At 42.3% G+C, this 21643-nt stretch overlaps 1 protein-coding gene across 1 annotated transcript in view; it reads right to left on the reverse strand.

Annotated features, from left to right (window-relative positions):
• eefsec (eukaryotic elongation factor, selenocysteine-tRNA-specific) overlaps window positions 1-21643 on the reverse strand; it is a 41889-nt gene that overhangs the window by 7959 nt on the left and 12287 nt on the right. The window contains exon 8 of the transcript XR_009716224.1: window positions 392-469. The gene's annotated coding sequence lies outside the window, so the exon portion shown is untranslated. The remainder of the gene's footprint in view (window positions 1-391; window positions 470-21643) is intronic.

Consider the following 21643-nt stretch of genomic DNA (forward strand, 5'->3'; position numbering starts at 1 on the left):
AGGGAAAGTGCTAATCGGGATATATAGTGAACAGGGATCACGTCTACCTTTCAAAGATCGGGATAACACGTTTAATTAATCCAATCACATGCGCTTGAATCTCCATTCAGAGAGAACGGAATGGTTGAAAAGCCCTGTTTCGTTGTTTTTCTTTGAAAAAAGAGGGGACAAAACAAGAAGAGAGGGATGAAGGGTGTAGAGCGGGTGTCGGGAATAAAGTGATGTGATGGAAGAAGAAGAAGTGGCGGAGGGCAGGTGTTGGCCCTGGATTATTCCCCACCTTCAAGCAGAGGAATTAGACATGGTGGTGGGCGAGGACGCCTGATAGTTTTAACAGAATGGAGTCCAGATAAGGAGCAGAGAGGGCCCGGTGGAGGGAGAAGTTAATTACCTGAGCAGAGGGCATGCAGCGAGAGGTGATTGGAATGAGGGATGGCGAGATATCTCACATGGCTTCCCCTCTACAGCCCTGGATGCATACAGAAACAGACATTTAATGGAGGCTTGCTGGTGCTCCCAACACCGCAGAGCACCTTGGAATATTTAACAGGAATCAAAGAGACAGGCACGCTCCCATGGAGCAGGTGTGAGGCATGCTGGGTAGAAATAATAACAAATAAAAGCAGGGAATGTTTTTGAAATATTAAATAGGCACAACATTCGCCACACCTGAATCCAGCAAATGGGGATTTGGGGTGTCAGTATGAAATCTAATGAACACTGCTACAGGCTAGCTAGATAGGAGTCGAGTATTAGCTTTAGAGTTTAGCATTACTCGCCGGCTGTGTTACGTCGGCTAATGGCTCGTGGGAGTTCTGTACAAGCGTGTCCAAGGACACACCAAGTTGACAGCTTCTCTTTTCTGTAAACTTTATTGAGTGCAAGCAGAGAACTACGACTCCACATAATAGCAGCAAAAAAAAACATCTGTTGGGAAGATTTCACAAATATAACTTTTGTGTATTTAGAATACTATTCAAGTGTGAATACAGGCAATGTTGCCGTTATCAAGTGTAGGTGTATCTAATTTTGTGAACATATGTATTTCGGGTGAGTATCAACCCAAAGAGGACCGCAGGGTGCGAAAAGAAAAGGACACGAGAGGGTAAAGGCAAAGCAGCGTTCCATTAATAGAGCAAACTTCAGAGCCAAATTACTGAGGCGCCGCCGAGATAGCGATCAGAGCGCGGCCATGCACCCTGAGTCTGTTAACGCAGCGCTCGCTACATTTACATCAGCATCATTACAAGCCTTATCACTCACATCATTCAAAGCGGCGCATGAAGTGCATAGAAAAACTGAAATGGAGCACATTAGTTCACATCATCAGAGGTGAGCCGCTGGTCAGGTCCAAAGCTGTTAGGCACGACATCAGAATAGATAAAAAAAAAAAACACATTCTCAGTCTCCCTCGTTGTCCTTTCAAATGAGGAAATGGTAGGGCCGAGAACCTTCTGTGATTGGTCCCCGCAGACCGGCCCCGCGGCTCATTCGCTGGCTGGACTGTAATTTTGTTAAGGGCATGGGTTGCTTCCTGTGCTGGCTAAACATGTCTGTGCAAATGAGGTTTAGGATGCCTAGGGGGAGCGGGATGAATGAAAGGGGCGGCAGCGGGGGGCTTCTGGTAATGGAGCCAGTCGAACAGGGGAAGGAGGGAGGACAGAGACGCGGAATGAGGAAGCCGGGCCGACGTAATGGAGGTTCAATGAAGTGGAGATACAGCGGCATCAAAGTTGCATTAGCTTTGATTAACGGGCCTGCTTTGAGTTTCAGGCCGAACATTTCCAGACGTCAAACAAAGCTGACCCCGGCGAGCTGAGGGCTGTGTTCTCGCTGACCCCGAGGGTCACTAGCGAGCCTAATGTCTCACACGAAGCAGAACGAAAACAAACCCGGCACGACCGTCAACATCTGAGACAGCTTGAGTCAAAAGGGGAGATGCGCATCCTTAGCCTTGTAAAGTATATTGAATAAAAACATCATCGGGGGAACTTTTACCCTCAAACATAACCGGTTCTTACCCCAATTGCCATTTATTAGTTTTGAGGAAACGGTATGACATAATTCAAGTTTTACAAACTCAACACGAGTTTTTTACTGTGCTAATTTACAAAGAGGTCAGGAATAAGAGACCAGCTTATTTCTTTTGCTAAAACACATCTCGTTGAGTCCTCAGTCTACGCCCCGCTCAATCCAAATCACGTTACGTCCAAACAATGACAGTTAGTGGCCCCCAGGAGCCAGGTATTCCCTCAGGAGCCTCGTTACTCCACCCTCTCCAGGCCACTCTCCTCTCCACAGGCTCCAACAGCCCCTTGCAGGCTTCTAATCGGATTGGTCACAAGTTAACTCCATTACGGCGCAGCGGCGAGCCACTTGATGCGCTCGACTTGTCGGCAGTAATTTGCTCCTATTAGCAGCTTTTACTGAGAACGAGAGCCACCGCGTAAACAAACTTCTAAGTAGCATTCTGGGGTGTGGTTGGATGTTTTGTTTGTTTGTGTAATCATGTCCATAAAAGGGTGTTTGTTACAGTAGGGGGATTCAATTTGAGGAGTCAAATCTAATCAAGGGACGTGGGAGTCGTGCAGGGCGGTGGGGTGTCGGAGGGTGGAAGTCTCGGGTTACCCTAGAAGTGCTGCGGTAATAGGAGCAGGAGGCTGAAGTGTAAAGTCATCACAATAATACAATTTGTAAGCAGCAAAAAAAACAAAAAAAAACCAATGAAAATGTGAATCAATCATCTACCAGCTAGTATGGTGCAGTTTTATGAAGTTACTAATACTTCAAATGATGCCAAACTTTGTGGGACAGCCCGTACCTTTAAAGGAAACAACCCAGAACTAAAATCAGGCAGTAACCTTCCTACAAGAAGAAAGTACTTTGGTGGAGGTTCTTTTCTGACTTTGTTTTTTTCTTAACTGATACTTTTGTCCAGTTTATTGCAAGTAGTAATAATTTGGTTTTAGCTTTTATCCGGGAACATAAAGTAGACAAGGGAGGCAGCTCCAGGTCTCTACAGGAAGCAATAAGCTCACCCACGATAACAATCTGAGTGAAGGGAAAAGGGAGGTGGGTGGATTGAGGGGGGGGGGGGCTGACAGAGGAGCGTTTCAGTCTTCTCCCACTGCACTTCGGGCTGGTTATTTCTCCTGTTTAACCCCAAGAAATGTCTGTCAACTACTTGCTGGGTTGGAATTGGATGAAAAAGGTGCCCGAGATGAGAAACATCCTGACAAGAGAGTGGGCCGATCTGTTCGCATGAGGTGACAATGGCATCCCAACTCGATCTATCAGCCAGCGGAACAAAATTGCCACAAGGGAAAAATAAAAGGAAACGTCTGGACTCTTGTGCTCATGTTAAGTCAACTTCAGTTTGCCTGCTTCCCTCTCTCTGGTCTCGCTGAAGAAAAGGAGAATGGTTTCCTGTCATTCACTCTTCATCCATATAAGGAAAAACACAATCAGTAGGACTTTCTTGTATGTCTTTGCTGCTTCTTTTGGCTGGTTAAACTTGTGTTCAATGGGCATATATTTGATATTAAACGACGAATGAGATTTTTTGCTGTGTGAGCAGTCCACCTGTTGGAGCCCACATTCCGAGGATCCCACAGACAAAGCATGGTGAGAGGGCCAGGAACTGACCTTGGCTCTGCCTGTCAACAGCAGATCTTTTGGATAGCGTCTACAAGGGGCCCATATTAACGTGACACGACACTTTTCTCCAAGAGCATTGTGTTTTGGAATTTTAACTGTTCATTCGATATTAGCATGTTGCGAATGTGTGCGTTTTGTATTCTATTGCTAAATTTGCAAGATGTGGAAACAAACAGAAATAGCGTGCTAACTATGCTAAAGGCTAGCTAACAACAGAAACAGACAACTGATGTAAGACGTTGCAATAAGCTTAAATGTTATTGGCTGTTCACTCTTAACTGCTAATATCTAACAACATGATTTGGGCTTTGGGAAGACGAGCTATATCTGAACTTCCTTTGCAACCTATGGTCATCTCGAGGAATGTCGTCATATTTGGGAATTCATTTTCAGACAGCAAAAGCCTAAAATTCCACACGTCAAATACCACAAAGCAAATTCTCTGATTTCTGTCTGGCCACCTTGGTTTCATACCACCACCAGCTTTGAGCCGTGTAGCATTTCATGTGCTAACAGAAGTGTGAGAGGAGGGTGGTGGGGCGTTCAGGAGTGTGCATGGCGGATGCCACGATTCATGAATGGCCCTCATTGAGTCCATTTCAAAAAGGCCTCCATCTATCAGCCAAATGGCACAGCCAAGTTTACCATCCAGCTGTCCACATTGGGTTCCACGTGTGCTAAGAATGCCGAGCCAAAGTTGAGGAAACCCTTCCAGAGCACAGGTTATCTTCCAACTCTGCTGATGTGACCCCATTTGAATTAAAGGGGCACAGTCGCATCATGACTCAAATAATAGTTAAGAATTTGTAGTTGTTAACAATTCATTTGGGAGAAAATTAACATCACCAAACAAACAGGTGTTCCTAATATTTTGGTGTTCTTATCAGAAGGGCAAAATATTAGAAAGTCTATCCGACGGCTATGTGTGAAACATGAAGATTAGCGCAATGACTTCCTCTGCCAGCCTTGAAGCTGAAAAACAGCATCTAAGCAGGCACACGTCGGAGTGGATAAAACCACGTGACAGAATCAAACGTTCCGGAAATGTTTCCTGCCCACCAGCACTCGAGTAAACGTCGGCCGCCGATTTCGCCGGCGCACCGACGCGACTTCTCGGTGGGCTGGCCTTTTGTGTTTGCGCTGCAATTATGCACACTCGTTCTCCTCAACCGTGCGACCCCGTGGCGAGGGTCAACGTCCAACACGTCCTCTCGAACAACACACACAATAGAAGTCCATTGAAGGAGGACAGGCTGGAGGAGAAGTTTCTCTGAAGCGTCAGACGGCCTATCGGTCCATCTCAATGGTTTCCCCGTCAGCGGCGCTGAGTTGGGCCCACTGTGGAGACACTGCCCACATCCTCCCACAGCAACAAACCTCTATCACATACAAAGCCATTCAGCCCACATCCCCCTGCTCGACAAGGACGGCTTGTACGGTGCGTGTGAGCCTGTGCCAAAGCACACTAAGAGCAGCCTGCAAACTGCAGCGTGCTATTAACAAAACACACACATGTAGACATCTTTGCCTGATTGGCAACTGATCCCAAAGCATCCGCGTGTCACCTGCCGGCTCGTGCGAATCCCGCCCGGTGCCACCGTACGACTGACTGCAAGTGGTAGGGAGGAGAGAGTGGACCCTCAGGGAGTGGGTGGTGCAGGGTTGGTGTTGATGGCTGGGTGGGGAGGCAGCCAGGATTTAAATGGAGATTGACGCCCCAGGGGTAACCTGGCAACAGGCTGGAGCTGCTGTCAGATTAGAATCTGCGAGCGAGAGATAACCACTTTACTGCCCCCTGGACTGCGTGTGTGCGTGTGTGTGTGTGTGTACGAGTGTGTGTTGTGCCATGCTGCAGCAGGAGACAGCTGCAGGTTGCTTTTCTAAAGGTCTGGTTAAAATGCCACACAGCAAAATGCATCCATTACTGACCACGTCACCCCAAGCTCCAGGACATTTCTGGCTCTAAAACATTGGAACAACAAAATAATTTCCACTAACAATCCAGGCTAAACTTAGCTCGTCCCATGAATACAAAAACGTAACTCTCAATTGGGCATCACTTCAACAATACTTCCTTGACGCTAATTAATGCTTTATCATTTGCCAGGGCTTTGGCATCACCTTGTGGCGTTTTAGAAACTGAAAGAAAGTCAAAGATGTACGAAGAGGTGAGTTTTGCAGAAAATTTCAGCGTACAAAGAAATGGATCGTGACTGAGGGTTTACCAAACAGGCGCAATGACTAGTTGTGTGTACGACTCTCAGATTTCACACAGTAAATATTGAGATATTATTGATAAAAAAAAAAAAGAAACAAAAGCTTAATACTGTAATGAGATAAGATTATGAACAGGGTGGCTGCTAGTTTAATTGAAGTCTATTTTTTAAAAATACATTTTAAAGTCATCTAATTCAGTACATGAAGTCCTTTATTTTGGAAAATTCCATTTCAGACTTCTTAAAGATCCATCGACATCACGCCGTATAATTGATAAACATCCACGACATTTCACCTGCTCGGTTCGCATGTGACATCAGACTGTACACACATTTGGACACACACAGTAACACAGCGGAGCGTCTGAATGTCATCACAGACAAAAGACCACCAGCAGCCCACATTAGCATGACAATAGCCTGGAGCACGTTTTATAACTGCAGCAAAGGCAAACAGCGACCCGCTTTATGCGGCGTGCAAAGGGCAAAGGTTGTTTAAAAAGCTCCATTATTGATGAGAAGAACTGAGCGGCTAAGCAGTAAATGTTACTGCAAATTGAATTGCACAAAAAGGGGTAGATTTAAACTCAATTAACAGAATGGAGGTTGTGATGGAACTTTTTTTTTTCTTCAAACTAAAAGAAATCAAATCTATTTGAAGGTCCACCTATTAATGAGTGCAGGTTTTGGCAAGCTGATGAAATGACAGATTGAAGCTGTAATAGATTGCAAAGGGGAGGTCGCCAACACTCCAAACGTGAAGAGGCGCACACGCTGGCTGGCACAGTGAGAGGCATTTGTTGGACGGCACGCGACTGTGTCATGGCAGTGCCGGACTCCAGCTCCTGTCAGCTGTGTTTGTACAACCAGGGAGTAGTGTGTGTGTGTGCGTAAGCTTAAAGAGGAGGACAATCTCTGCATAAAGGAGGTTGAAAAAATGAGCATGTAAATCTTCCTGACAAGCAAGAGCAAGCCAGGGGAGAAAAGAGAGGACACGGGTGAAAGTTGAAACAATCACTTTTTCTTTTGTGCAGGTGTTTGGCTGTGTGTGTCTGTTGGGGGGGGTTAGCAACCGTCATTGTGTCTTAATGGCATTAACCAAATAAGCTGAGTTCAGATTTACTTTCTTTCTTTGGCTTTAACTTTGCGGTGATTTGCATTTGCCCTTTCCCGACTGCAGACTGTGTGCGCGCGCGCATGTGTGTGTTTTGGATGATTACAGATTAATGGCAGAGGTAAAAATGTTAGCGTAAACTTAAAATATGGGTTCACTCAGAAAGAACATATATGCTACAAAATGATGAATTGAGACATAGGTGTCCAAAGTCTGGCTCGCGGCCATTTGTAGGCTGTTGCATGTCTTTTATTGGCCCACAGCATATTGGATTTAAAATTTTAAACATGACCCCAACAAAAATGGGGAAAATGTTTTCATCAAAAATGAGGCAGGTGTTTTATTCCTAATATTGTAAGCCCCTTTAACATTTCGTACAGTTTGAACATTAACACCGTGCTTAAGTTTACCCTGATTAACTATATTTGGAGAAAAATGTATTGCACATGCTAAATGAAAAATAAATGCTTTTTTTGACAAATTTAGCACAGCGCCAAGTTTCATTCTGAAATGTTAGATTGCAGTTCAAGTTTTGAATGTTGTAAATTGCAATGCATTCAATTGGTGTGCCTTGGTGCCACATTCCGAGATTCACTCTGATGCATTTCCTTGTAGATTGAGATCAAATCCATTGAGAAATAGCGATGCTATCGTGATAGCATTTAACGTTTGGAAATACCGTCGGAGTGAACGCTTGACCCTCGCTCCATTCAAGTGCCACGTGCCAAATAATTCACTGCTGCATTCAGATTTTACACTGCAACATGACCCCACAAGGGAAGCGCAGAAGAGTCCAAGCCGGTTCCTTCGTTACCAAGGAAAACATATATAGAAAGGCCAATAAACCGGCAGGAGATAAAATGAACATCTCCGCAATGTTTTATAGCGCAGCTTTAAAAGCTAATTTATGTTTCCACTATAAAGCTTATCCAACACAAGAGCTATGAGTGTGGTCCGCTAATCTTTAAAGCACATTTAACTGAGACAGTTTTATTTTAGTCTTAAGGGTTAAAGTTAGGGTGCCTGCATGTGCGAAGGTAGTCTTTGGAAATTGTTATATATTCAACTTTTATGGACTATGACTGTTAAAAAAAAAAAAAAAAAATGGGTAAACTCAAATTTTAATTTGAGTGTAAAGGGACATTTACATAGAAGTGGATGTATTGGTAGGCAGCATGGGTGGTTTAGTGGTTTGAAAGTCTGCCTCGCAGTTGTGAATTTTGGGGACAGTTTGCATTTTATTTTTTTTCCTTCCAGGTGCACATTTCAAACTCCTGCGAATTAAAAACGCAAATCAACTTCATTTTGCCACCTTCGCTTTGGAGTGGACCTAATTACACAACACCGTCCTGTGAACATTAAAATGACAAATTCCATATAATCAATCAGCAAGTCACATTCAGTCCTGCATTAGAATCTTCATTGCTTCTTTCCATTGTATCAGCAAAAAAAGAAATTTAAAAAAAGACGGGCCTCGGCTTGAGGGCGTCGTAAAGACGAGGGTATAAAAGACGGTTCACATTTCCAGTTGGTGGACATTAGCGCTTCATTAGCAGGCGGCATGTGCTAAATATTATTGGGACGCTGATGGCTATCGCGCTCCTTTGTAATGAGGCGAAGGCCCTGTGAAGGCGCAACGCCGTGCCACCTCCTGACCTTCCTTTTGTACCACTCAGCAGGCATGCCTGTTCACGAGCGCACGCACACACAATAAAAGAAGAAAGAAGTGCAGAAGAGGAAGAGAATGATACGCATCCCTGAACTCTAATCCATATCATAGACTACGAGGTCTTTCCACTGCTCATGGGCAGATCTCATTTCAGTTTTCAGGGCTTTAGGACATCACTCTTAACTCCTATCTCCCCGCGGCCCATTTAGAGAATTATTCAAATGAAGGAGAAACTTTGTCCGATAAAAGGCCCTCAGATGTTCTTTTGAGGACCTTTGAAGGTTGCGGCTGTAAAGAGGGATTCCTCCAGAGTCGCTCCCTCATTAACAATGATAATTGAGATCTGCATGTGTTTGATATACACCATTTAACTAAAGGTCTGAACAATGGAAGGGAGGCTAAAAGAAATTCTTTACTGTGCCGGCTGGCTGGCTGGGAAAGCTGACGACTATTACAAATGACTTGTGGTACCGATTAATTCCATTCTGCAGTATTCAGCGCAGGCCATGTGTTGAGCACGATGGGTAGAGCGTATCTTTAGTGGGGAGGAAAAAAAAAAAAAAGACATGGGCAAATTGGGAGCCTACAGAAATGTAATTTATTTTGTGTGGAATTCCAGTGTTGTTATTATTATTATTATTATTCAAATATATTGTACTGTATCAAAATATCAGTATATATATTTTCAGGTTAGGTCACTATTTTACTTTTTCTCTCTCATTACTGAGTAAGTAAGTATAAATACATTTCATTGTCAATTTATTTGCACAGTAGAAGCATACAATAATAAAGTAAAGTGGATCACTTCTGTTATGTTGTGTATTTCCAAGTTCTTTTCTTTACTTTAGGGGGCATCACATTAACTTACATTAATTTCCTGGAGACCAAATGAGCAAATATGTGCAGAGTATGTGAAGATATATTACATTAAGCTACTACATGATCACGGTTTACAATAACACACTGAACAATCACTTGAACCGTCATTCTTGACTATACTGCCCCCTAGAGGAACGTGGCTCAGCAAAAGAAAACAAAACAAAAAAAGACTAAAAAAGCATAATCTTCCAAAACTGGTTCATTGCCGCTTCAACCCGGTTGTCCATAAATAACATAACATAAACCGAAATAGGGCGGTGTGTAGGTGGAAAAGCAAATCGCTACTGGAAAAGGTTGCGAGGTCCAGGATGTAATATTAAATATTATCGCTTGTTGGGCCTCGACTTTGTAATGGTTGTGTTATCGTGACAATTTTTGGTCTGTTGCAGTGAGACCTATGAGTACACACACACACACACACACAATGCTCCCCCCCCTTCCAGATAAAAGGCAACCAGAGCGCAGAGGGCTGATAAAAGCCAATCAGAGTAGTACAAAGTGATAAGGAAGCAGACGTGACCCTGTAGGTGATGAGTTGCAGCCTCCCACGCCACATGCAAATACAACACAAGTGAGAAGAGTAGCTACACATTGTACACAAGTGCGCTTTTACTGTGGAATACTTTCACCGAAGTCAAAAGTAGTCCAAGTGTTTTCTTGAATACGGTGATTTACTGTTTTAGAATTCGACAAAAATATCAAATAGAATTGTGCCACACAATATCACTTCAATAAAAACAATACGTTCAATCTTTCTAAAATAACACAGTGAGTCAAAGCCATCATATAAGTGTCAAGTCTTTACTGTGCCGAGCCTGAATGAAAGCGATCATTGTTCATCCTTTACGAACGTAACTTTGCATCGGCTCTCATGCATTTTAAACGCTGTCCTCTTCCTCGGAAGCCACAAAAACTTTTAAGAGGAAAGTATGTTTTCTTTGGAGCTGTGTGTCGCATATACTCAAACTATCTCGAATACTACCCCCCGTTCACTTCTTTCATAACATTGACAGTGCAGGACAGGGAGTTTGGGGGGGGGGGGAGATTTGTAGCCAAACAAAGCAGAAATGGAGCCTTTACTAGACTCTTACCGCATGTGTAATGTTTCCCTTAATGTCCACATGTAAAAGTTAAACACGACTAAGGCACCTGATGATGTTTTCTCGTCAATGTTTGGATTTTGATCTCAAAGCGTGAGGTATAGTAGGTTATGTTTCCACCAGCGTTTATCATAATAAAAAGATAACGAAAGAACAACAAAAGCAGATTTTCATTTTGGAGGTACAAGGGATGACAGATTCAGTCATTGTTACCAATTCTGGACTGTTGAATCGGTCGGAGGAAATGTAGTCAGATGTGTAAAGGAAATAAGATTAGGATTGGATCCAGATTTGCTTCTAGTAAGAGGTCAGTAAAAAAATTATCTAACCGGCAAGAACCCACTGAACTTTGGTGAATATCAGAATCGTCTTTTTTTTCTTTACTTTCTAGCATTGGGGCCGAGTGGGGCAGTGAACCTCAGCTTTCTGGAGTTGTTATTATTGTGAAAACTTTGATCAATGGAAATTGGCAAACACAATTTGTGTTTGTAAGCGGTCGAGAGCTGGCAACACTGTGCCGTAATATGTGAGAGCAACTGAAAGTTGGTCCAGGAAGAGAACATATGCAATTAGTAGAGCACGCCGCTGCGATGGAAGAGATAACGCAAACGCTCTGGGAACAGACAGAATGCTGGCACACCACAACAACCCGTTTGGGCTCCAAGTCCCGGGCCGCTTTCAAAGAGGTCGCCTGCAGGTCAGGCGAGGATCGCCGCACAGGAAGGAGTTGGGGAATGTAAGGCGTAATCACAACATCTCATCTAATAGCAGCAGCGCTATGTTTTGCGTTTTTTCATTTGGGGTGATATGTGTGTTTGCGGTTGTGATTGGTCACGCTTGCGTGCATGCAGCCTGCCATGACTCACGTCTGTTGAAAGAAACCTTTGCAGTGTGAGAACCTTATATGGATGGCCGGCCGGTGAAAATCAGCAAAAATAATGTAAAGTGTTCGTTTGAAAAATGTGCGCAAGTGTCGGTAAGGCCATGTTGATGTCAAGCCAAGATTTATAAAAATGTCGTCGTGTTCTTAGAAACTTTTGAGTGGAATTGTATCTGATGCGTTGCTGCCACGGCAACAGTAATTTTGACTGAATTTTGCGCTGTGAAAAAATCCAAACCTTGTGTCACGCAGTGAACACCGCAGCGCACCACGTACACACTTACCGTATCCGAGTACATACACACACGTGCTTACGCACAATGACGCGCACACACACACACAAATTCAAGCAGACGCTCTCACAATTCACCTCTCTCTCACCCCTCTTCCCTGGGTGGGAGTCCATTTCCGTCTCCTGATACATAAATAAATACAAGGCTATGTAGTGCCCCAGGACGGGGACGGAGGAGACGGGAGTGCTGAAGTGAGTCAGGCAAAGAAAAGAATAGCGGTGAACAGACGAAAGAGAAGTAAGAGGAGAGGGGCCGGTGATTGTTTCCCAACGCTGGGAAGTCGAGTCACGATGCGAGCGGGCCGCCAGTCCCGACGGAGCCCGCCGGCCCGCACGAAGACACCAGGGAGGGGCCTCAATCAAACACATGGGGCGCACAACACGACCCAGCGAGTTCAGCAGGAAAGGAGGGGAGGAGGAGAAAGAGGAGGAGGAGAGCGTTAGTGTGAACTGATTGAATTAGGCTCATTAAAAGGCCATGTGTGGGCCTGATTGGCGAGAGACTGACGTAACGGCTGCTTGCACACTTAAGGACAGCTTTTACTTTCTTTCTCTTGTATATATGACGGAGGATATGTCATTTTATTATACATATTGCTTACTCCTCCCATAGACTTTAAAAAATGTGTTTTATGAAGTTTATGAAGATGCAAAGTGTGCTTGCTTCAAGTTGTTCATTTGCTACTCCCGGTTAAAGAATGAATATATTTTAACACCAACATGGTCTGCCAATCAATGTAATTTTGTTTAAAAGGAATGTATGCTATTCAAACTTAAAAATATATATATTTATTATACATCCCTGTACAATCTGGCTCACTAGTAAAATGTGTTGAAAAATATCCCTCTCTGGCTCCATTTAATTCTATTATTTCGTCAATTTTACAAATACAAAGAGACCTTACAACAATAATAACGGACTCACAGCTCACTCGGAACAACGAAAATGTAAATACTACTGCGTACTGTATTCCATTGAAAGTGTGTCATCTTCTTCTTGCTCTTAATATGCTGCATTGTTTCCAGTACAGCTCAGTGCTGCTGCCCAGTATGTCGTGGCACAATGTGGTACTACACTGAAGCTATGCCAATCTAAAATCTAAAAATTATATGTCCGAAATGTTGAAAAGGTGAATGTTCAGAATATGGGAGTGCTTCTCTATGATAAAAACCCGTCAAGTTATTGCTTAAAAATTGGCAATGTTACATGTGTGAGAACAACGAACGACAATATAGAGTATAGGACAACACTGCAGTCCACAATTATTTGTGGAAAAGCAATCACAAGCGATTGTGCGTGTGTGCTTAATGGCATCTGTGAAAAACAACAAGGTTAATTGAGATTTTATTATGATGAGCCACTTAGAGTTACGCCCATCAGGCATTAAAAAGAAAAATGCAGAGGGGAAAATTTGGGAATAAATACATGCATTTGTCTTCTAGGGATCATACAGCCTCTCCTTATTTCTCATCTCATCCGTCGCTTTCCATGGAGGAGAATAATAGCTCAAAGCGGCAAAGATAATTAAGCTGCTCAATTTATTCATCCAATTTGGAAATGGCCATGTGCACAGAGGCATTGTACACGGTAAAAAAGCGCTAATTCTTGCTTTAAGACTCGAGTATTGTTGCTTGTCTCACTGTCAGTGAGTAGAGTAACGGGTGCTGACTTCACCCGCCAATCAAGAGCATCCCGCCAGCCAGCATTCACTTAATTACACAGCAAACGGGCTGAGACTGCTCCATGCACTCAAAGACACATAGACCTTATCGATTTTTCAGGTGGGAATATTTACTGCTTCACTTAAATGAAGTTGTTTCTGTTTCATTCTGTGACGGGGGGGGGGATACGAATTGCGGGTTAAGCACGAGATGTGTTGAGGTTTCGCAAACTGCCTCTTTTTTCAGTTTGATATTCCGCTCAATCGCCGGGACTGGAAGCATTAAAGAGAATTAACACCTCTTTTCTTCCTATAATAAACACTGCATGTGCAAGAGTTTGATAAAGGCACTCACAGTAAGTGATGAAATAATATCACCGGAATGTGATTAAAAAGCCTAATTAGAAAGCCGGGAGCTGCTAATTACGCACGCTCAAAGTGCTAGCATCCGATTTGGCGGCTTCTTTGTACAGGGCACACAATGTGAAATGGCCTTATTACATGATATATTACTTTTAACAACGAGTCATAGAACATGCTTCTAATAGAAGAGAAAATGGATCATGTCAAGATCTAAAAATATTTCTTCTGTCGAGCAAACCTGGGATGTGTTAACAGCTTTAATAATTGCCCGGACAATTTATTAGGCGTATCGGCAAATAAGAGAAATTAAAGCAAGGGGTGCATTGGAACTCACTTATCGTGATCGTCCATGGCGAAACAAACTCCAGTTAAAATCTAGAGTCAATCGATATTGTCGACGATAATAAATAATTGTCATTATTTTTTGGAGGAGATTTGTTTTCTTTTAAAACTGCCTCAGTAGCTTCATACTGCCGCTATCATGGGCAATAGTTGTAATTCTCTGCAAGCAGACATCCCATCTCGTGTTGATATCTACGTCTGGTAGACTGACTGAAGAATGAAAGGATAAGAATTAAATCTTCAGGGCAAATTTGCATGGCTGTTATTGTCCTGGCAGTTTTTGAGCAAATCCAGCGCCCCATCGTCATTTTTCTAAATCTTGAGCATCAGTGTGATATTGGGCTTTAATCACTCTACCAACACTTAGTTGAGACTGTCATGAATAAGCTTCCACATTTGTCTCCGATTTAGGCGGTGATCTGAAAGATCTCAAATCCTGAATCAATTCTGCATTCTGGCTCTATTGATCGCATCTCCCAGTTACATTCTCTGAAGTAATGGATATTGAAGTTGTCAGGCAAGGTTTAACATGCATGGCTTCTTTAAAACGGCCTCTGACGCACCCCATCATCCCTCCAGACAAGAAGAATGTTGCGACTTTTAGTTAATTGTAAGCGCCGTCAGCCGTTATTGTTGCGGTAGCCGTGAAATGATCACGTTCGCCTAATGGCCGCCTTATCTCGCCATTAAAGCTTGCTCCTAGGCTCAGTCTCCAGGCGGGACTTGTGTCATTAGACTGCGATATTACACTTAAACTATGCTTTGGCGGAAATTGCGATATGGGGCTAGTTTGAAAGGCTTGAAGGACTAAACTGATGGATCAAAGCAGTACAACTTGATTTTAAATATCTACATATGTCTGCTGCCGTGTTAGCAATCAGTGCAGGGAGACGCTCTCAAATCTCATCAAAATTTGCCTGCAGTGTTTTCACAGGCGGCTGAAGAGAGGAGGTTATATTTTCATCAACCTTTGTTCGAGAAGGGGATTATGCAAAACAATTCTGATAACCGATGTCCATGAAACCTTGTGGAGGACGAATTTGTTCAATACTAAATTCTTAAATTGCACACTTGTAGCAATATCAGATTTTTGCAAATGCAATTAAAAAAACAAATTATTTAAGTCAGGCAGGGAGTGTAATTTGGGATTTTACTAAAGTCAGTATCAACTTTATATTAACTATGAATTAATCTTTAAATGACACAATGGGCAGAAGAAAATGTCTACGCCTGGGTGGATTCAAATAGAAAAATAAACATTCACTTGACTCAATTCAGTGAATGTTTACAGAAAACACAGCTAGTAGCAAGCGTGTGCAACCATGCGGTAGATGTTGAGACTACATCTGTTACATCTGTTTGTATTCATCATATCAGCAATTTCGCCCTCCTTCAATAAAAGCCTAATTTGTTGTTCGTAACAGGCGGCACAGGTGAATTCATTGTTTTGAAAACAATATCACATTTTATCTCTCTGCGGTATACTTTCAACTAAGTTTCATATAAAACTCTTTAAAATATGATAAGTGGGAATGGTATTTTATTATATAGTGACAAGCACTAGAAAATGATATCTTTGAAAACTAAAAATGACAAAATAGAAGATTGTGAGGAGTGATAAAATGAGGTCAATTTTTTCAATTGGGGGGGATCCTGAAATATCAACAGCCAGTGTTTCCCCAAGAACATAACGGAAGTGACCCACTTTTTTTTTTTTCTTGCATCTTGACATGCATAATTTCTTTGTTGTGGCCACTTTGAGTGCTTGTGCATCTGAGTCTCTGCTCAGCCTTTGATCGCCAACGCCTGCCATTGTTGCCGTGGGAGGTGTCACCTCATCTCCCAAGTGGTAACTGACGTCAAAAAAATGTGCACGGCCCACGACAGTGGCCTTCTTGGTAGTCGATAGATCACAGACCTCAGTGGTAACCTCGACCACATCCCGCAAAAAACAACCTGTGCTTGGCAACTAAAGCCGTCGTTAACACAGTGCTCTGCGTCTGGTACTACAAAGAACTACAACTATAAAAAAGTAATAAGATTGCCATGTTTAAATGGCTTACACACCGTGGCAAGCGTGATGCTACTTCCGCCACAACCAGCTAGCTAGCAACAAGCTTTGCTGGCCACAAGTGCGGCAAACATATTATGGACTCGCTCCTAAGTCAATAATCATCACTTCAAGTCAACAATCATCACTAAGATACAAATCTGAAAAGTATTATTCTCCCGAAGGGATGTCGAGGAAAGATGGGGCGAAACCAGGCTAATTGCTAAGCTAACCTAAGACTGCCACGGCTTAGGGCATTTAGCACCGACATTAAATTCTCAGGGTGATCGATTCCACTTTTCAAACTCTTGAAACTGCAAGCACATACAGGTTGAAATTTGATTGGTCAAAAAATGTACTGAAAGGAGTGCAGCAAAATAAAAACAAAATAACAAAATGTTATCTGCAACAAATATTCAAATTTCGGTTGTAAATACAGCTGAGTAGGCCAGCTAAGACGATATTACCAAAAGTCAGTCATGAATGAGACTGAAATGATCTTTAGGGATTCAGATCTGGCTTCTTCACAATACACAGGATGACTGAATAAACTCATTCAGAGTGCCCAACATACACTTAATCGGGTTTGCTTTCATAGCGCAGCGTCTGCCTGTGAGAACATGAGCGCCACTTTCATGCTTTAACTACCGTCTGGACAAAGAGGAAGCATTCAGGACACTCAAGTCTGACTCTAGATATTACTGATAAAATATAAAAGCCATAATAATCAAGGAAGCAGCTTTAATGGGTGTTGTCCTGTCCCCCCCAAATCATTCCCAAACAGTCTGCCTGACTCCCGTAGCCCCATGCCAAATGCAAAGAAGGAAAAGGGGAAGCAGAAAAAATAAATACATCCTCAATTTTAATGGCTCATTTCCGTGGGACACTACACTTAGGCCTTAGGCCCGACACCAGTAAAGAGACGAGATGTGGCCCACTAAATTGTTTAATCTGCTTTAAAAAAAACACTGCAGCCACGTATTGGAAAGATTATTTTACTCAATAGATTATTTAAATTTTATTCTATTTTGTTTTCATAACAAATGTACAAAGCTTTTCAGTGTTTTAATCAAAGAAAATAGTGATGTGTGGAGAATATGTGAACTGGTTATGGACTGTTTTAGGCTTAACCTTTAGCACTGCAGAGAATCATATTTGATGTCATACTACAACAAAACGATATTGACAAAACTGCAAATGAGGATGCAAGCCAAAAGCCCTCAGGACTATTTGATTCTCCGTGCATTATACAAGTTCTGCAAAACAGTTGCACAAGAGGATACATAGAAATCCAATTCTGACAACATTGTGGCAAGATTTTGGTTATACCGAAACAATGTTATGTAATATTGAAGAACAAGCAGAACATTGCCTGAACTCTCAGTATTCTCCTTCTCTGAAAACCGTTGCGGCTATAAACTAGTCAATGCGCAAAGAATCCAAATTTCCTGTAGCTGGATCAAACGCAAATCTCATTTTCAACACACATACGTAAACACTGAGGAAGAAATAACAAATTGATGTCCAAATCTGTGCAATGTGATGTCTCAATTTAAAAAAAGTTTCACCTCACACTAAAGTGGAACTGCTACACTGCTAAACCGGCAATTCTGTTCTAGCTTTATTTTCCCATAGGAAAGAATCTCCAAAGATCACTCATGTCTAATTCCGTTTTAGTCTGACGCATTAATCACAAAAAATGAGGTTCCACTAGTGGAAATGTTTAAAATCATCTTTCTCAATAATGCTATATGTCTGCAAGTAGATACAATTCATTTCGAATTGTCACATCATAAAATGCAGATCTGAAAGGCGCAGATGGCGAATACGTAATAAAAAAAAAAGAAAGATGACAAAGGGATCACTGAGTGTGCACCATCAGTCACCCTCCGTTGGCCGCCTTCGTCTCCTCCGGCATTGTCTCCTCGCTGTGCAATGATGCTATATACACACACCTGATGATAAACATGCGGGAAGATGGACGTGCGATAAAGGGAAAATAGGGGAGACAAAGCCCTGGTGGGAATCATTCTGTTGGGGGGGGGGGAGTGTGGGGGGTAAACACTGCATGAATTAGCCTATCGGCCTACACAAATAGTTACTTTTTAATCATTGTTCTGTGAATAAAATAGCCTGTTATTATATTAGAAGGGAGACAACAAGCAGGTTTTTCAGCGTGTCGAACGTATGTTAAAGCCAATCAAACAGACTTCCAATTAAGAGTCCCCTGTAAAGGTTAGCGATTGTTTCCAGCAAAGGAAAAAATCACTATCTTCCTGCCATTTTCATATGAATGAGCTCTTTTAATTAAACCGAGAAGCTAATGAGAGGCTATAATGAAAATAATAGAATGTCGGGAGCAGTTCTGTGAGCGAGGAACAAAAAAAAAAAAAAAGAGGCCCACGTGGACGACATATCGAAGGAACAGCTAGACAAGCGGCGTGCGAGAGAGAAAAAAGGAGATTAAGTGCTTCTGAACAGGAAAAAAGATAGCTGTTGTCTTTGAACCTTTCATGTTTTATTTTTCGCACTGACAGAAGTTGAAAGGATGGAGAATTTAGCGACGACTTTGGTGCACAAAAGAAACGAGGACTGAAGAAGAAATGCAGACTGGCATGTTGTCTAATGTGTGTGTCAGAAGATGGAAATGAAGTAAAGTGAGGGAAAGACACATGCGGGGAGATCTCAGATGAAAACCGGGAGGGGGAAACGAAAAAAAAAAAGGCGCTCGTCTATTGTTGTGTCGGTATGTGCGTGGTGCCGCCGCTCGTTTGTGTGCCTGCTGTAATTTCTTCATTTGAAGGTTAATTAACACTCGCAGTCAAAAGTAACAGGACTGCAAATCAAAGGGAGTAAACAGTCTGGCAGTTGCCTCAAGGGATTATTAGAAAATAAACGAAAGCTGCGTAATACAATGAAAATATTTGAAATGTGAACTTGGGAAAGCAGTTTTCTTTTCATACGACTTTAGTGATCAAGGACAAGTGAGGTAAACTTGAAGCAAATATTAAGAAAAAACATGCAGTCAACCACGACTAGGTATTGAAAACTCGGCAGTGATTGATGTTTTGTTTTTCTTCACTTTTTTTTAACTGTCGACTATCACTGGGGCCAAGTGGGGCAGAGGTGGCAGTTGGAATAAAAGTACGTAACATTATTGTGGAGTGCAAAAGAATTGCCTGTCATAGCTTCATGAAAAAAATAATGAAAAATAAAAAACATAATACACAATAAAATAAAAAAAAACAATCAAAAATGTGAACCAGGATGTGCTAATGCTAATTTTGTTGATTTTCTTTTTTTCATGGTTTTATGCTTTTAGCGGACACACTTAAAGATATATTTTTTTCATAACTCTGCAGTGTTTTATACGTGTGTGTCACTTTTTTCTGTCTCAATGATTCGGGAAATAAAATGTGAACACAAAACTGCAAGAAATTACCATTTCAGCATGGTTGCAGCATTGGAAATTCCATCTAATATCTGCATTCCACAAAAACAAACGTCTTTCCAGGGAACGGCATTATCTGTGAATAACGATGAAATCAGTGGAGACCACATTTTAGGCGGAAACATCGATCATTACGTAACAATGGCTTGACTGCAGAAAACTTGGAGATTCATGTGAAACCGGTTTTATTTTTTTCCTTGTTTCTCGTAATTATTTGAAAAGCGACAGATTTATAAAACACCCTTTTCTTTGAATCATTCATCGTTGTTGATATTGCTCTTGTCTATGGGCTGGTTTACTGAATAAATAAAAAAAAATAAAAATTAAAGAAAGAGCAGATAAGTACCTGGGGGGCAACTGGTTTGTGTTATAGTATGCGTGGCTGTTAAAGGCACACAAATGTGCATTCATTTGATTTGGGGCTGTGCCGTGTGCATGTCATCGCCACGGCTCGGGCAAAGCGGAGGGATATGAGCTAATTAGGAAGGAAGACAACCGAAGGGCCCAAAGAAAAAGGGGGAGAAATCACATTAAAGGAACAGGAAAGGCCTTTGAGAGGCGTTCGACTTTGAGCTCACACAAAGAGTTTCGGGGACTGATGAACAAGAGCAAGTATTTAAGACAAACGTGGCCTCGGTGCTCTCCGGTCCCCTTTTTGTGTCTCTGTCGAGCGCGTCCCTCTCGCAGGAGCAAATGCGGCGGCGCTATCAGATGGGCGGCGGGCCACTGTTATCATAAACACAGATTTGGGAGGGCCAGCAGACATACATAAACAGCAGCACCACAGACTGCAGTGTCACATCGCTTCTAAACCTCAGTCAGTCACTCTGCTCTTCTAAAAGCCTCATCAAGGCAGTGTTTGGGTCAGCCTGACAGTGCTGCGCGGGGACCCCATTAGCCCCGGACCAAAGCCATCAGAATTTCACCGTCCCTGGCTGTCAGTCCGCGATGGGTTCTGTATACATTGGGCCATTACGGAACATTATAGAACCCTCAGGGTACAATAAATACCTCTTAATCTGATATCCTTGTGTTTGCTTTGACAGAATTCACTTGGAGGGTATTGTGGGTTTGAAATTTTACACAAGGCTAATACTCAGCGGAGAGCCGCAAAGATCCGTCCTTTCGCTAAACAACCATGAAATGCTCCTACACTAAAACAATAGTACTGAGGTCGTAAAGTAGCATTATATGCTGTCATACGTTCGGCACAAAAGTTGAATCAAGGCAACTGGAGTCTTCTCGGTTGTTAAAAGATCAGCCCCGCTGAAACACGAGGAATGTTCCATCATATTCGGATGATACTTTAACTATAAATGGGGTAGGGGGGGGGTCCAAAAACTCAGCCCAGTCCTCTTGCTAAAACCTACTTACTTTTCTAAAATATTGTATTTTTGTTCAATCACAGTAATGCAATCTGTAGTATTAGCATGGATACTATGCGGCCATATTCGCCGTTTATGTAAATGGAAACATGTCGAGCTGGTGACTACAGTGTAAAAAAAACATACCTAGAAATTGATTACCGTATTTTCTGGACTATAAGGCGCACCGGACTATAAGGCGCATCTTCAATGAATGGCCCATTTTAAAACTTTGTCCATATATAAGGCGCATCATTCTCCATTTTATCTTTTTGCTTTCAACTTCAGATGCAACAAATGACTTTATAATCACAAAATAATGATCCATAGTCTTTTTGATTCATGATTCATAGTCTTCAGCAGGCCACTTATGCTTGATTTCATGACACAATGCTTCGGGCCAGTTTGAATTTAGGAATTTAGTCCATATATAAGGCGCACTGGACTATAAGGCGCACTGTCGGCTTTTCAGAAGATTTTAGGTTTTTAGGTGCGCCTTATAGTCCGGAAAATACGGTAATTAAAAGCTAGTCTACTTTTCGAGGTCCTTGTGAAGCTGAAACAAATGCCGCTATTAAAAGCACAAGACAAGCACCTTGTTTCTA

This window comes from Syngnathus typhle, linkage group LG11 (genome assembly GCF_033458585.1).
Source record: "Syngnathus typhle isolate RoL2023-S1 ecotype Sweden linkage group LG11, RoL_Styp_1.0, whole genome shotgun sequence".
NCBI classification, from domain to species: domain Eukaryota; kingdom Metazoa; phylum Chordata; class Actinopteri; order Syngnathiformes; family Syngnathidae; genus Syngnathus; species Syngnathus typhle.